Raw genomic sequence first — 18,443 nt, forward strand, 5'->3', positions numbered from 1 at the left:
TTGTATTAATAAATGAAAAGCATGACTCATATTTTATGCATTTAATTTTTTCTCAAATGTTGTAAACTTTTGACATATTTCTACTGTGTGTCCAGGGCTGTATTGCACCACGAAGATGCTGAAAAGACGAATACCAGAGTCACTGACTTTGAAGAGTTGATGATCATTTCTTTATTTTTGTCTCCCTTCTGAGAACTCTATTTCTCACTTGACTTACCATGATAGGCCATGTGGTCCTATCTCTTCTTTCAGTTATTAACTCTCACAAGCCAGGATGAAATTAGAATGAAAACTACTGTTAAGTCATCTCCCCGAAGACCACTTTTACCATGTCATTCTCTGCTTGAGAAGCTTTAATGTTTAATTATTTTCTATGAGATCAAGGCTGAATTCTAAAATCTGGTGTCACTCAGTATTAATCAGGGAAGCAGAACCATTGCATTTATTACAAGTAAGGAATTCATTTTAGGAATAAGACCTAAACAACTGAGCTAGAGAACCGGGGAAGTGAAGGTCTGAAAGATGAATTGGAGCCTGACAGAAGTCAGGTGGTGGGTCTGATGTCTCTGTTGGTTAGCCCAGCTCACAGGTGGGCTTTGTTAATGCTGTCTGATATACCTGGAATACTTACCTGCCTTCCCTTTGCCAATCTGCACAGCTGCTCCCCAATTTAGATTATCCATTAAACCCAAGATTATGATGGCTGCAGCTTTGTTTAAAATTGTGATAGCATTTGTGAATATAATACGTATTTGAAATTGTTGTTTCTACTACTTTGAAATGACTGCTGAATTTTGAGAAAGAGATGACTAACAATGTGGAAAAATAGATTTGCCTAGAGAAAAAGTTCATTGACCTTGGTTAAGAATGGTTTCAAACAAATGTTGAGAGGTAGAGTTTCACAGATTCATAGAGGATTAGGTGATGTAAAAATGGGAGAATAAAAAGTAAGCTGGGTAAATGTATAAGATTTTTAAATATTGTGGGACTAGACAGATAGATGAGGAATAAATGGAAGGGATATTCATCATGTTGCAATAAGAAGGAGCAGGGGGTCAGTCGTGGTGGCTCACACCTGTAATCCCAGCACTTTGGGAAGCCAAGGTGGGTGAATCATCTGAGATCAGGAGTTCAAGACCAGCCTGACCAACATGGAGAAACCCTGTCTCTACTAAAAATACAAAAAATGAGCCGAGTGTGGTGGTGCATGCCTGTAATCCCAGCTACTCGGGAGGCTGAGGCTGGAGAATTGCTTGAACCCAGGAGGTGGAGGTTGCAGTGAGCCGAGATCGTGCCATTGCACTCCATCCAACTTGAGCAGCAAGAGTGAAGCTTCGTCTCAAAAAAAAAAAAAAAAAAAAAAAAGGAACAGTGTTAAAAGCCAGATTTACCAGAAAGCCAAGGGAGTTGTGAGAAAAATAACAAGTTGAACATTTCTTTCAGTTCTCAATATGACCTCATATTGATATCTGTGAAAACAAACAAAGATAAGAAAGTGGCAGATGTTGTTATATTGCTTGACTGTGCCAGAACCTGCTCTTCATGCTTTCCATATGTTAACTAGTAATCCTCCCCATCTCTGGAGAGGTAAGTACTCTTATTATCTCCACTTTACAAATAAGGAAATGTGGTACAGATTATTATTATTATTATTATTATTATTATTTTTTGCTCACACTATCATAGCTAGTAAAATATGAAGGTAGAATTTGAAGTCATTCAATTGGACTTCAGAATATATAGTTTTTACCATTGCACTATTCTCTATTTAGTAGGAAATTAATTTGTGAAGTTAATAAAAGCAACTTATTTCCCTCCTGAATATCTAAGATACCCCAAGACCAGAGAGTATTAAAAATTCCAAACATTCAACAGTGTCGCCCCATCAACTTGGAAACCAGGGGTGTTTCCTCTACCTTCCTACCCTTACATTCTTAATTTTTGTTGTGCCCTTTTACCTGTCAGTTTTTCAAACTGCAGCAGCAAAGTATGGTCCGTAGACCAGCAGCATCAGTACAACCTGGGAGCTCACTAGAAATGCAGAATCTCCTACTGAATCAGAATTTGTCTTTACCAGGAGGTGATTCATATGCACATGAAAGGTTAAGAAAACTGCTTTAGGCCGGGCGTGGTGGCTCACGCTTGTCATCCCAGCACTTTGGGAGGCCGAGGCGGGCGGATCACGATGTCAGGAGATCGAGACCACGGTGAAACCCCGTCTCTACTAAAACTACAAAAAAATTACCTGGACGTGGTGGCGGGCGCCTGTAGTCCCAGCTACTCGGAGAGGCTGAGGCAGGAGAATGGCGTGAACCCGGGAGGCGGAGCTTGCAGTGAGCTGAGATTGCGCCACTGCACTCCAGCCTGGGCGACAGAGCAAGACTCCGTCTCAAAAAAAAAAAAAAAAAGAAAAGAAAACTGCTTTAGATTATCTTTTAGAAAAAAAGGTCTTCACAAATGAGGGCCAGTACATCTTCACAACAAAATTTACTGCCCATTCCTGCCTCCTACCCAATTCACACCAAACTTCACATAATATCACCTGGGAGCTTAGAGATAAATACAAATTCTTGGGTCCCTTTCTAGATGTACTGAATCAAAACTTTTTGGGAAAGAAAGCTGAAGTCTTTAAAAGTATCTTGAGTTTTTCTGAAGTGGGGTTAGATTTGGACACTTGGGTTGAGATTGTAATGCCTCTTTACCTCTGTGTAGAGTGCAGAAGAAATGCATGATGAATCCAATTCATTTATCAAGGCTCAGACCAAAGATCGCCTTCTCTCGCAGGTTTTGCCTATGTCTTCAGATAAAATCATTTTATTTCTCATCATGTGAAACATCCTTTGCTATTGTACCTATTACATTGTGCTTATTTGTTTACATTTCTCTCTTGCATCCTGGCTAGATTTCTTAATAGGAACTCCAGAAATTTTTATTGGATCAACGAATATATAAAAAATGACATGTGTTATGAGCATATAGTGCCATTTAGTAATAATGGTACTTTCTTACTATTGACCATAGCTGCTTGCTTTACCATCTACTATTCATTAGTGATAGTTTTTCATTCTTGCAGTTCCTTGCAGATGAATTATTTCATAGCATCATGTTAAGTTATCACTTTTATGACTAATATTTGTTTTAAATATTTGTTCTTATGTATAGATGAAAAAGGTAAAAATACCAAATTATCCACTTAAATGTATTTTATACATGGTTCATACATAATTTCATGTTAAGAAACTAACCAATGCATTTAGTTTGTTCTTAATTACAAAAAAGTAGGTATATAAGTTGAACTAATTCTCAAAGATCTGTTTGTTCTCTTTCTTAGAGCTTTCAGAATGCTCTTATTGTTTAAAAAATAAAAAAAACGTGTTTTGGAAATTTTCTAAAGGAGAATTTCTTTAGAATCAGCAATGAGTAAGACTATACTTTGACTCCCGTTTCTTTTCTTTCTTCTTAAAAAAAAAAAGCATGGCCTTTACATAGATTTAAGGGCATCAGAAACTTCAGAGTGACTCATGGTAGCTACATTTTCAACTTCCACTTCAAATTTCTGAATTTAGAATTTCCCTGTGGAAACCAGAAATTGAGTTTCTCCGGATTATTTAATTTATAATTGTTCCAGCTATTTAGCATGAAAAAGTTAGCTGAAGCAATTTGGAAATTAGGCCGTGTGGTCACAAAATGACACCAACAAAAATGAATGAAAATCTCCTTTGCTATGTAATGTACAACTTTCTCTTCTTAGAAAGATGCTTCGCTGCAGTTGGAATCAGATTAAATATTCACTACCTTGTTTAGAATCTTCTATTTATCCTAGGGTTTACCTTAATTAACTCCACTGTTCCAACTGTAAAACACAATTGTCAATTTTAGGCAATATGATCAAAGGTGTAATTGTAGGGGAAATATGTAAGCTTTATATATCCCCTTTAAAGATAATCAGAGTAAATGTTTCCTTTTCCTTAGGAACAAATATACCTGTTGACTGGGCCCAAGATGAGAGACCTTGCTTGAGGCAAACCTTCCTAACCATTAAACGTAACAAAGTTTATGACCTCAAACAGCTGCTACTAAGTGGAGGAGGAGATTTTGTATAAGGACGACACTGAAAAATAAAAATAAAAATAGAATTTATTAATAAAATGTATAAAATTGTATTTTACATACATAGATAAAACTACCCATTTACCTTGCTTCAGTAGACCGTCACATTCAGAAGTTCAGAAGACAAAAAAAGTGTGAAGAATTTAGAGAAGTTCCAGGTATAAAAATGATTTATAGTATTAAAAATATAATCAATGAAATAAATACCTAATGACCAGAAAACATTTTAGAGAAGCACAGCTCCATTTATATGTAGTCAAATCAATAGGCTTAAAAGGTGTAAAACCCACCACAATTGATGAATAGCTTATAAATAAGTTTCCTCTTAGTGAACTAATCAGTAGTTTGAATCAACCAAATTTAGCATCACCTGAAGGAGAGGGCTAATTTTTAGCCAGAAACTTACAGGTTATATACAAGAAGAAAACGTGACACTTGGAATAATCTTTTTTATTAATTGCTCAACATTTTCATTTCTAAGTCCCTATAGCAGCTATTTCAAAATTACCTTTAAAATGTTCCAGTTTGCTCTTCCTAGGTGATATCATTTAGTCCCACACTTTCAAATACCACCCATATGTATGCTGATGGCTCAAGTCTATTTCTGAACAAGATTTCTTACCTGAGCTCGAGTTTCCTGTACTCAACAGCACTTTGGACAATTGTAATTATTTGCCTCACACTCACTGCATTCTCAACAAGGATGATGCAGAAATATGCTTCTCCCAAATATGCTTTCCCTCGTCCTTAATGTGAATAACACAATTCTTCCAGTTATTTAACTAGGAGTTCTCAGCATCATCCCCAATTCCTCCTTCTCTGTTAATTGATAACCCAGTCAAAGAGATTTTACCCCTCCCTACCATATTGGTTCCATCTCTTCCTTTCATGCCCTGAGTGAATCTGAGGAGCTCCTAGGGCAGATATTTGTCCTATCTCATCTCATCCTGGCTGTTACAATGGTCTTCGAAGCACTCTCATGTATAATTGTTTTTTCTTCCCTTCAATCTATTTTCCACATTGCCAACAATAAGTTTGTTTCAAAGACAGTCATTTGATTTCACTTCTTAAAATTCCTTTCTCTGGGCAGCAGGATAAAATCTATCCTCCATGGCGTGTCGTACCAAGCTATTTTGGATCCGATGTCTCCTGTAACTCTTACCTCAGTTCTTCGGATTCTCTTCTCATCTTTTAAACTCTTCTAGTACTAACCTTTTAGTTCCTTGAACATTCTGTACTCCCCCATGCCTTTGTGCCATTGTTCCTTCTATATTTTTGCCTAGAATGCCCTCTACGTCCTCTCCATTTGGCCTTTTCAATTAACCATTGAAGACCTAGCTTAGCACAGCCTCTGCTATGAAGGCCTCCATGACCTCCCCAAGGAGGACAGACTCCTCAAGTGTCAAGGTGGTAGATGGCAGTTTTCATTATTTAAAATTTACATTTCTTTAATAAATGCTAAGTTTAAATATTTTTATTCACTGCTGATTTCTCTGTAAGCTTAAAAAAATATTTTTTTTCTGTGTTCCTAGAAAATTATAACCTCCTGGAGATGAGGAACTGTGATCACTTCATCTCAGGCTGAAGTAACAGAGGCTTGATTTAGTGACAACTGAGGGACAATGAGAGTTTCCAAACAAGAAGAAAAAATACATAACTGGAAATCTTATTAGTATTAATGTAGCAGCATTAGTATTAATGATGCAAGTATTAATTAATCCCACAAATACATTAAAATACTTACTACATATTTATCATTATAGTATGCATAGCTCATTAAATAGATTATTTTATTTCTGTTTACCATGAAAGATTTTATTTTGGAAAATTTTTTTGCTGTTGTTTGCTTTATAGCATTCTCCCAAAGTGGTGCTGTTTAAGCTTCTAGTAGATAGCTAATATCTATTCATTAAGCAGATCAGTCCCTTATAGTCCAGAATGTGTTTATCAAGGTGACAGGAGCATTTCTGTGGAAAAGAAAACCATTTTCACATTTTTAGGTGGAACCATATCACATATTGCTTGAGCCTTTGATCCTATTTTTGTTGATCAGACAACAGTCTCCAAAGATGGGCATTCCCACCTTTACATTTCTTTCTAGATGCCTTTATGAATTTATTAATGATTAATCAAGCCATTTAAATGTATACACCACACCTTTTGCAATCACTTAATTTGGAAATACCTTAGACTGTCTCTTATAAATAAAATATGCAAAACAGACAAAATCAGTGCTTAACTTTTTAAAAAAATTTTACTTTACGTTCTAGGGTACATGTGTACAACGTGTAGGTTTGTTACGTAGGTATACATGTGCTCTGTTGGTTTGCTGCACCCATCAACTCGTCATTTACATTAGGTATTTCTCCTAATGCCATCCCTCCCCCAACCCCCCCCCCCCGCCACCCTCCAACAGGCCCCGGTGTGTGATGTTCCCTACTCTGTGTCCATGTGTTCTCATTGTTCAATTCCCACCTATGAGTGAGGACATGTAGTGTTTGGTTTTCTGCCCTTGTGATAGTTTGCTGAGAATGATGGTTTCCAGCTTCAACCACGTCCCTGCAAAGGACATGAACTCATCCGTTTTTATGGCTGCATAGTGTTCCATGGTATATATGTGCCTCATTTTCTTAATCCAGTCTATCATTGATGGGCATTTGGGTTGGTTCCAAGTCTTTGCTATTGTGAATAGTGCTGCAATTAATATACATGTGCATGTGTCTTTATAATAGCATGATTTATAATCCTTTGGGTATATACCCAGTAATGGGATTACTGGGTCAAATGATGTTTCTAGTTCTAGATCCTTGAGGAATCACCACACAATCAGGTTTAACTTTTTAACTAGAGGCAAACTCATTGGCTATGAAGCTAACAAGTATTCATAAAGTGTATTAGCTTCTCATTGCTGCTGTAACAAACACCACTAATTTAGGGGCTTAAAGCAACATAAATTTATTGTCTTACAGTTCTAGAGATTAGAAGTCCGAAATCAGTCTCAGAGGATGAAAGTAAAGATTCTGGTAGAGCTAGTTCTTTCTGGAAATTCTAGGGGAGAATCTGTTTCCTATCCTTTTCCAGCTTCTAGAGTCCACCTACATGTCTTGGCTCATGGCCACTTCCTCCGCCTTTAAATCCAACAGTGTAACATCTGCATGTGTCTCTGTTTCCATTGTTTTATCTCTGCCTGACAATGACCTTCTGTCACCTTCATCTAAGGAAACTTGCGGTTACATAGGGCTTACCAGGTAATCCAGGATAATTGCCCATCTCATGATCCTTGATTTAATCATATCTGTAAATTCTCTTTTGCCATTTAAGGTGACATAGTCACAGGTATTGGAAATTGAATATAGACTTTAAGGGGAAATATTTTTCAGCCTACTTAAATAAGTATTTTGTAATCATGCCTTTGTAGTGACAAAATGCTAATAATGCTTATCATCCAGGAAACCTAAATACTATAAAACAAAATATTAAAACCTACTTATGAAAATAAATGAAAAGAATAATCATTGTTATTCCCATTTGATATCTGAGAACCAAATATAGAACTGTTATGAATTGCAAACCACGGGGAGTCAGAAATAACAAAAGGGGTATTTGGGGATGAGATTCACAAAGTGAAGAAGGGAAATCCAAGCTGGAGGTTGAGAAATGGAGGAAGATCATACGGTACCATGGCTGTCATGACAGCGTGGCAATAAATAATTTTGCATTTAGCTTGGCTTAACAGATGGACTGTTGCCCGCCTAAGATTGACACTAATTGATACTATGAAATATATACCTGAAAGTAAAATACAGCTATGTAGCTAGTTGGAAAAACAAAGAAATCCCCATGAATCCTTCAAGTACAAGGTTGGCCCATCATGCTGGGACCCAAGATGGTTCCCATGTTTGACTTACAAGAATTACAGACTGTTGCTAACTCTAGAATCTTTAATTATATTTCTGTGGCCTTTCAGACAGACCATGCTTAATCAACATGTGTTCAATCTGGCAAAGCTGCTCCTGAGCTTCAAAAAATGGAAAGTATATGCTTATGGATCGTGGCTGCTTTGTGATTTTTTGTATTAGTAATCTAGTATTAGTTGGCAGAAGGAGATGAACAACATAGGAAAATATTAATGTTTATAGCATAATTAATCACAGAACATGCCAACAAGAATATATTCATCTTAAACTGGCAATAATATGAGTGTAAGAGGCTATTTGCATAGGAAAGAGGACAATGGCTGTTCTACTCAACATGTCATCCAACACTTGCTTGATTTTCTTATGATAAACTCCAAAGGGCCAAAGTTTAAAAGGAATGTAAAATTATTCAATTCATAATCCAGTAAAAAAGTACAGATTCAAAGACTCTTCCAGTGTAACTTTCTAAATTCCAACAACTAGTATCAGTTATTTTTAAGTATAACCTTTTGCAAATGCTTTCAAATGCAGGTCTTTTAGGCGATTTTGCATCTCATTGTAAAGATCATTCTAGGTTTAGTAATTCCTGGTAAAGTACTGCTCTTTATTTTTTAAATGCATAAAGCATATTTAACATTATGTAATAAAATTATAGCACTGTATGGTAATAAAATGGATTCCCACAAATGCGTTTCAGTAATAAATCCTAGAGACATAGATTTTTAAAATAAATATAAAATGTAAACTGAATTTTAACTAAACAGAATAAAATGTAATGAAAACTCTTGAAAGTGGCATTCCTAAATTTTGGTCTCACAAGTTGGAATTGAGATGCCCATTAAGGTTGAAGAAGGAGCGCATAGGGGAAGACACACACACAGACACGCACACGCACACACAGACACAAAGACGCAGCAAGTGCTTTGCAAATAGAATCATAAACTTTTAGAGATGTAAGAGACCTTGAAAAAATTTAATCTAAGCTCCTTAATTCCAGATAAATATTTAACATCATATTATTGCTAATAGAATTTTCCAAAAATCGAAGCAACATAGGACAGTGGAATATTTTACTAAAAAATCATCCCCAATGTTTAATAGCCAGTGCAAATAAAGAAGTAAATTTTTTAAAGTGCTTATTAAATTCTAAGAAGGAACTTGAAGGCCTGGAAAAACAGAAGTCAGAAGGCCAACTGTAAGCTCAGCCTCTATCATGTAAGATTTTTATGACCATGGGTTAGTCATTTAGCCTTTTTGAACTTGGTTTCTTGGCCTACGTTCTATGAGGTTTTGTGAGACTTGGTGAATATTTTTACCATTCATCCAGTGGCCGAAGCCAATATTCTCTCCTATCAACTGTAACAATTTGTCAAATGGTTTTCCTAAATCCAAGTCAATGTTAAGACGATCATATGCTGTCATTTCTTCTGCGTATTAAAAAGTTTGTCACGTCTGTAATCCCAGCAGTTTGGGAGGCCAAAGTGGGCGGATCACAAGGTCAGATCAAGACCTCCTGGCCAACATGGTGAAACTCCTTCTTTATTAAAAATACAAAAATTAGCTGGGCGTGGTGGCACATGCCTGTAGTCCCAGCTATTCGGGAGGCTGAGGCAGGAGACTCGCTTGAACCCGGGAGGTGGAAGTTGCAGTGAGCCGAGATAGTGCCACTGCACTCCAGCTTGGTGACAGAGTGAGACTCTGCCTCAAAATAAATAAATAAATAAATAAAATTTGTTTGGTATAAATGTCTGTTAACTTTCCTGCTTATCAATGAGTTGATCACTATGCTTTCTGTGACTTACTCATTTATATTCTTTGATTATTTTTCTATTGGGTTATTAGCTTAATTAATTTGAAGTGTTTTTTTAATATGCAAAGAATATTGTCTTTTATGTTGTTTACAATGAAAATGTTTTCTTTCAGTGTGTAGCTTCTATTTTAATTCTCTCTCTCTCTCTCTCTCTCTCTTTCTTTTGTTTGAGATAGAGTTTCTCTCTATCACCCAGGCTGAAGTTCAGTGGCACAATCTTGGCTCGGGGCAACCTCCACCTCCTGGGCTCAACTGATCCTTTCACCTCAGCCTCCCAAGTAGCTGTGACCACAGGCGCACAACACCACACCCAGCTAATTTTTTGTAGAGATGGGGTTTCACTATGTTGCCCAGGCTGGTCTGAAACTCCTGGGCTCAAGAGAGTCTCCTGCCTTGGCCTCCCAAAGTGCTGGGATTACAGGTGTGAGTCACTGGGCTAGGCCCTATTTTAACTTTCTTGATGGCTTTGCAGAATTTAAGATTTCAGTGTGATCAAATCTGCCAATGTAATTTTCTACAACTTCTGAATATTATGTCCTACTCAGAAAGACTTCCCAGATCTTAAATAAAACTATTTTGTATTTTCTCATATTATATTTAAAATTTTAACACAGTTTTCTTTACTTAATCTGGAACTTACTTTCTGAATTTTGTGGGATAAGGCTTATATCCTCTTACTTTGTTTTATACACTCATATCTTAAACATGGGCTTATGTTGTTACCCACCGGCTTTCGTAGTGGTTTGATCATAGTGACAACAATAGGTTGGTTAGGCGGTTAACAGTAGGACATATCATCAAATCAGGATGTCAATATTAAAACCAAATGCAGCAACACTAATTTGTTAAAGAGACATGGTATCTCTGATTTGAGTTGCTTTGTTTTAGGAAACTCACTTACCCACTTACCCTTTGCCAAGATCTAAGAAAATCTGGTTGTTTTGCTTTCCTAGCTGTTTCTAGAATACTAGGGAACATTATGAATAAGGGGTCAGTTTTAATCTGGATTTAGCTTAGATGTGTTCAATATTTATATCAGTACTGTATTAGATTTCCTCTAAGACATAAGTTCAGGTAGTTCTGAGTTATACTCATATAGGTGTGTATAAATGTTTACCCAGATATAAATTGTTTCTATATAACTTGTTACATCTTCCAAGACTAATCTGAAGCACTTTGCAGCACTGCTATCAGAGTGTCATTCCATGCAATTCAAATGAATTCAGCCTCGCAACTGCAGACGCTTGGAGTTAGACAATCATGAGTTAACATCTGTGTGAAATCATATTAAAAAGACAGTTTTTGTACTTTAAGGTGATATTCTGTTAGCGAGATTAGGAATTTAGCTTCAACCTTGCCAAATTTGGAATTTAAAAGCTGAGAATTTGGAGACAGGAAGAATTTTCTAATTCCGAAAAAGTTTAGAGTTGCGGGAGGGATTGGCTTCCCTAGATCAGAAGCAGAAGCAGAAAGATGAATTCAGGGAGTGACTCTGGTGGCCCAGAAGAATCATGAGAGCTCAAGGCCTACTGGATAGTTCATGGAAGACATCTGGCAAATGCTTATTATATTGTTGATCAATAAATAACTTCTCTACATTCTGATGGGAAAGAGGTCGTGGAAGAGAGAATTGTTTAATGGAAAGACAAAAGTTAGGTCAATTGATCAATGGTTAGAGAAAAAAAAATGTTGACATTCAACATGTCATTAGGTGCTTAGATTAAGGATGCCCAAAAGTTTCAAGTCTACATTTGGAATCACTGCTGCTGTTCTGGCTCTTAGATTATAGTTACTTTCTAAGACTGCATTGACTCCTGACAATTCTTAACATATGCTGCTGTTTCTTCCTTGTCTGAGACCGTCGCAGGCTAAAGAAGAGAATGGCATGGCCTTACACTCAAGGAGAATCAGGAGGGCTCAGCTGCAGCACAAGATCATCCTGGAACTTCTAAATTTTCTATCAAAGGGGCTTATTTAGTTAATATTTTTGCCATGGAAGGAAGAAATTGGGGCATATTCTCACAAGTAGTATGATTAATATATTGTTTAATTTGCACTAAAATTTCAATAGTTGAATCTCTCTTCAAATAGTTCACAAGCTAAGTGAAGAGAGTGCATGCTGGAGAAGTGGATAAGTCCTTTGCAGAGTAAGAAAAAGCTTTCTGCTTTATACAGTGAAAGCACGTGCAGAATATCTATCTAACTCATCATGCTAGCTGCATGTGCACTAACCAGAATTTTATGTTTGTCTGGAAAGTTGATGGATGCTCATTGCAACACTAATCTCATTGTTTCGTCTTTTGGCTTCCTGACACCTATCTTTAAAATGGTGTGTGAGGATTAAGGCAGACATTTTTGTTCTTACCACAACGAAGGTAACACTGATACCCTGTTTCTAGTTATAAAGAATGGGAAAGCAATGTGGAGCCAGTGTATCTATTCTTCTTTGTGACAAGGAGTGATTTATAGCATCATGCCATGCTGAGCATGTGCTCTTTCTAACAAGGAGAGTTGTTATTATTTGAGTAAACCATGCTAGATCCAATTCCAAGGAAAGTTTTGAAAACTTTAATTAAGTTCCACAGGATGATTTTTGTTTGTTTCTGTTTTACTCAATTGTATGTCTGTTAGTGCCACACAATAAAGGGCTGTAAGACAGGAATGGGTTTACTATTAAATGTATCATTCAAAATACTGTTCTGATATTTTGCTGATACTTTTCCTTTCCTTTTTTTTTCATTCCTTTTTGCCACCATGGTCGCTATGATTTAATTGGTTTATTGATTTTAGATTGCAATCATATTTCCAGAAAGTCTACAGAGGAATGGTTTAAACAGTCTTGATTTTAATGAAAAATTGGACAGAGATAATTACAACAACAGCAAAAATGTAATAATAATAGCATTAAAAGGAATAATATGTGATAGTTGTATAGGATGTGGATGCTGACAACACCTTTGAACTCTCATGATCTCATTTAATTTCAGTAGATTCAAATCCTTCATTGTATTTTAAGTGGTCTTATTTTCATTTCTGTAATTTGTCCTCATTTCTGTAATTTATTGCTTCCTCATTTATATAATTGTTTTTCATATCTATAATTTATAAGATCTTTTTTTTTTTTTTTACTAATCAGTAAAACCTAAAACAAGCGTGAGAAAAATCCAGAGGACTTACAGCTTAAGTCATGATGTGATTTTTTTTTTTGTTTCTTCAGAGTGATGTGGATGGCTCTGTCAAATTGGGTGTTCACCAGCAAATTAATGGTTGGAAAGTTACCATATGCTTTCTCCTCGACACACTCCTCCATGCGGCTGCCATGCCTGTGTTGAGCAAAGAGTTTCCCTCTAATCTCACTTCACTGACACATACAACACCAATGCCGGTTGATGACATGGTCCCTCTCTTTGCAAGCAAATGACTGTGGATGGTACAAGTATATTTGACAATAACTAAATTTGTGTTAGAATCAAATACAATAGAAACAAAAAAATCAGAATACTGTTATTTTGACACATTTGGTTATCTTTTAGAAAATGCTCTCCTAATTTTCAGCTTGATGTGATCTCAGCACCCAGTAGCAAGCTGGGGATTTTTCATCCCATTGACAGGAATCCATTAATAAAACAACAATCTTTTGTGTGTAGTAATCTTTAACCTTATTTTGTCACATACTTCTCAGTAGCATTTCCACTCGTTTACAGTATAATTTATGGCACTGAAACAACTCCTGCCCTGGAAAAGGTCAGTCTGTCAAGGTTTACTTGTCTTTGAAGAAAAGTAATAGAGCATTATTTATGAACCAAAGAATACACTTCACTACTTTAATCAATCAGGAGGATGCTTGTATTATTGTATCTTTTGCCACTATTCTCCCCCCTTCTCCTAAAAACCGTAAGCAAAGGATATGCCACTCTTGCTTTCTCTTTCATGTTGCAAAAGGCCTCTTACCTTTCATGTCCCTTTTGCTTTTCTGTTTATGGCACTATGGAAATAACAAGCTTGATGGTGTCTGATATCTGGGAACAATTTGTCAATTATGAGCAAGGGGTTGATCTTTCTTAAAGATCATAGAACCTCTGGATGGATTAACCAGCCCTATCCCATATGCTTATCATGTGACATTCATCTGACAAAACAGAAGGGGATTTGCAATTAAAAACCTCATGAATAAAGACAAAGTTGAAGAGGTTTGAAACTATCTTAGAGAGCAATCAGCAAAACAAAAACAATTTCCATGTTTTCATACAGAAGATCCCAAACATAACCACAGTTGGTCCCCATATGTTTCTAGAAACCACCACAGCACAAATTAGAACATGCTGTGTGGGAATATGAATTGGTAGTTCATTAGAGAAAACAGCTACAGTGTGAATAAATGTCTTCAATAAGGATTTAATTTAGGTTAGAAAGGACATTGGATGTGAATTAAATAACAGCTACTAAGGCAATCTTGTTAAAGTTTAAAAAGTATATAAAAATCTATAATTATAAAATGATTAAATATGGGTCTATGTATTTTTAGTAATCTGTTTTATAATACACTAGGAGGACTTCCAGAATATGTAAAATTATGTAAAGAGCCAGCCAATGATGACTCTTTAGAACTAAATGGAAAAAATAAACCGCAGAATTGAAAAAGCACGTGAGTGAATTATTTTGTTTTAATCGTGACATTAACCAAAGCCTCAAATAGTGTATTGAGGCATTATAGTGGTTTCCAAGTAGATTTAGAAGATAAGAGGGAGTCAATTAACTTTAAGTTATTAGTTTATTTATTTACAACTACCACAAAGATTTTGTGGTGGCCTGTGTTCAATTAAGACTATAACCTCTTGCAATAAAAACAACTGGTTAATTCAGCCAAAACTTTAAAAAATAACCCTTGTCCCTCAAAAAGATGACAAAATTAGTTTAACTTCTCAAAATAAATGAGCTGAATTTTAAGTATTTAAAAATGTATGTAGTGATTGAAAAGAATCACTTTTACATGCAAATAGGTATTTTGAATTCTAGATTGGGGATATAAAGTTCTCTTAAGGCTCAAGATGGGAAGGGGCCTTGAAGGCAGGCGTGAAATGGCAAGGGGTGTCGACTTAAAATGGTATCTGGTTTGCCTCCCTGTTATAAATCACCCAGCTTCTTAGTAAAATACTTGTAAAGAAATGAAGCACATAGGATAAAGATGTGACAATTCATAATGTCAAAATATAAGGCTGACTGCTGCCGTAGCCTAAAAGACATGGGATAAAATGGAAAGACAGTAGATGAAAAACAGCCATACCTGAAATGGAGCATCTGGCTCACTGGAAAAGAAGTGAGACTATTCCATGCCCTTTCCAAAGTAAGCCCCCGCATTCCTTCCCAAGTAGGGATTCCCCATAACTGCTTTCCAATGTCTGTTCACTGGCTCGTCAATCCTTAGCTGAGGCTCTGCCATGAGTGTGCAGTTGTTTGCATACCTCTTCCCTGTGATATCACCTACATAGCAAAAAGCTGCCTCTTTTTTTTTTTTTTTTTTTTTTGGCAACTGGGATGTTACAGTTCTCATGAAACAAGAAAGGAAGAGATTGACGGTAATTCAGTATGTTGGAGATGACAATAAAAAGAGGCATAGGGTGGGAAAATGAAAAAGGCTTCATAGCTATATACATATTTGTATATATGTGTATATATGTATATGTACATATATATTTATACATGTGTATATATTTATGTGTGTATGTGTATTTGTGTGTACACAAGTATAATTACAAGTTTTATTGAATGCCATAAATTTGTGGCATAAAGAGTGTTAGGGAGTAAGAATAGGAGAGGCTACCATCTCAAGTCAGCTAATTAGTCCAAGCATTGATTAAGAGTATAGGCTCAATAGTAAACTGTTGGGCCAAATAGCAGTTCTATAGTTTGTCTAATTTCTGGATTTTTTTTTTAAGAGACAGGGTTTCACTATGTTGCCAAGACTAGAATGTAGTGACAGAATTGTAGCTCACTGCAGCCTCAAGCTCGTGGGCTCAAGTGATTCCCCCGACTCAGCCTCCTGAGTATCTAGAACTACAGGCATGTGTCACCTTACTGATTAGTTTATTTAAAATTTAAGTCTCAGTTTCCCCACGTGGAAATTGGAGACAGTAATAGCAATTTCTTCAGAGAATTTGTGAAAATTAAGTAACCTATGTAAACTCTTCAACTTTGCCTGGCACATAGTGGACACTCAAACATACGATTTCTTTTAATTAGGGAGTAGAAAATGATTGATTAAGGAAAAAATATCTTTGAGGTACTTTAGTGTAGGAAAAGCCAGAGGCACAATCCATAGAGAATGAATGTTTTACGCTGAGGAGAGAGACTCCTGTGTTCCTGGGGCAGGATGGAATCTTATCAATACACAAGCAACCCACCAGGAAAACAATCAAGCCACACATTGATATTTGCTCCTTAACCCTTGGGCCACCATTTGAGTTAAGTATGGCCTTAATTCCAGCTGTCTTGATTGGCATCTTTTTGGCGGAGGGGTCAGTTTTCTCAGGCTTGATATGTCAGAGGAGTAACTCCCCTCTATGAGCCCTCAACTAATGACTAGCAGGAGTTGGCATTGGTATATATTCCATATCCTTCTATCCCAGAAAGTTACCAAGCTTCCTAGACTTTTCTCGTGGGATTCAGTTCCAATTACTTCCAGTGTAGCTGACTTTACAGGGCACCTTTAATTGGTTGCCTTCCCTTCTCTGACTCAAGTTCCTATTCTACCACTAGTGATTTCTTCACCAACCATGTAAACTACTACTTGCCCCAATTCTTGTCTCAGGAGCTTCTGGGGAACTCACATTGAGACACCACACATACTTCTATGTCAAACTGTGTCTCTTGCTATATCTCATTTAAATCTTAGTAAACAGAAAACAACAACAACTACAACAACACAACATAAGACTTATTAAACTTATTAAAAGTACAGCAAATCTGGGGACTAATTGAATATGACTTTCAAAGCCAATGGCAGAGACTGGAGCATGTACTTTGACAGGGCTCATAGTCATTTCTAGTGAAAAATATTGAAAAATGATAGTGTGCTTTATGTCACAAGAATTTTATAGCAACTAAGTTTTGTGTATTAAGACCACATGATATATTTTCACACATTCCAAAAATAAACTGTTATAAAGAAATACTGAAAAGAAAGAATACTCCATTTAATACTCCATTAAGTGGTAGATTGAAATTAAGAGCTCAAGAATCATGAAAGCATGATATAAAAGAAAGTGATGACATGAAGCCATTCAAAACATAGGTGTATAAATAGCTATTTTAAATTAAATAAGTGTTTTATATAATCTAGTTATAAAATTGAATGAAAATATTAAAAATTATTAAAGAGAAAAGGTATGATGCAAAAAATACTAAACAAACATAACCATCTGCTTGAAATTTCAAACTGTGTTAACAAATACTAACATTTTGGGAATGAGTAAAAGTGAGGAACATATACCTTACATTAAATAATCAAAACACAAAATTCCATTTTTGTTATCTTTTAAAATTGAAAATAAACTACATAACTTCCAAATCCTAAAAGGAAAGTAAGTGAATAAGTCTGTATATAAAAATGGAAGCTGAAGGAAACAGAAAAGAGCATAAAAAACCAAAAGCAAGATGGCAACATTGTTTGACTTCCCTGACTACAGTAGAAATTCCCAAAGCCAAAGAGTTTCTATCTGATCGACTGGAATTTACCAGCTTCGGGAAGCGTGCCTGGCACATAATAGAGGCTCAATAGTTATTTGTTGCCTGAATAAAAGCCAAACATAACATCTTTAAAGTAGGCATAAATGTGATCATCTTAATCTACCTAAAAACAAAGTCTGTTGAAAGTAGTTTACCAAAAAAAAAAATTCCAACTGCTTTAAAAATCACCTAACCCAAAATGAAATAAAAATGATTACATTTTAATAGCATATCAGCGAAATATATTTTTTAAAACCCTTAAAAAATATAAAGGAATGCTAAAATAAATAGGACTGTTAATATTGTTGAGACTGTAACACTTTATTTTGGCTTTGACAGATAATGTGTAAAGACATAAAAGTAGGAATATCAAGGATTTAAATAAAAAATTAATGAGATTGAAGTAATAAAGATACAATTTTACATTATGTAAAAAGATATATACTTTTTTTCTAGTGAATTTCCTCCAAGATACTAAAAATGCGTTAAAAGTTACAATAATTAAACAGTATAATGCTGATACAAGAATAGATTATCTACATATATTTGGAAATAGAGCTTTACATTTGTGATAAAGTTATGACAGCCAATGAGAAATCAATGCATTACTGTTATATAATTTTGCAAAATGGATTATTTGGGGGAAGAACTCTTTGGCTTACAACCTGCAGTCAATTAAATAATAATGATAAAAAGAAACCAAGAGGAAAAGAAAAACCTAAAAGAAAACATGCATGAATGTTTACTCTCTGCCTGAGAAATGATTTTCACATGCTTTCAAAGCAATTAAAAGATTACATCTGAAAATACCTATATAACTGTCCTTTAAGAACTCAGGATTACCTGAGTATTGTAAATCAACATGAAAATCTAATAAATGA

Source organism: Hylobates moloch, unplaced genomic scaffold (genome assembly GCF_009828535.3).
Source record: "Hylobates moloch isolate HMO894 unplaced genomic scaffold, HMol_V3 SCAFFOLD_9, whole genome shotgun sequence".
Lineage (NCBI taxonomy): Eukaryota > Metazoa > Chordata > Mammalia > Primates > Hylobatidae > Hylobates > Hylobates moloch.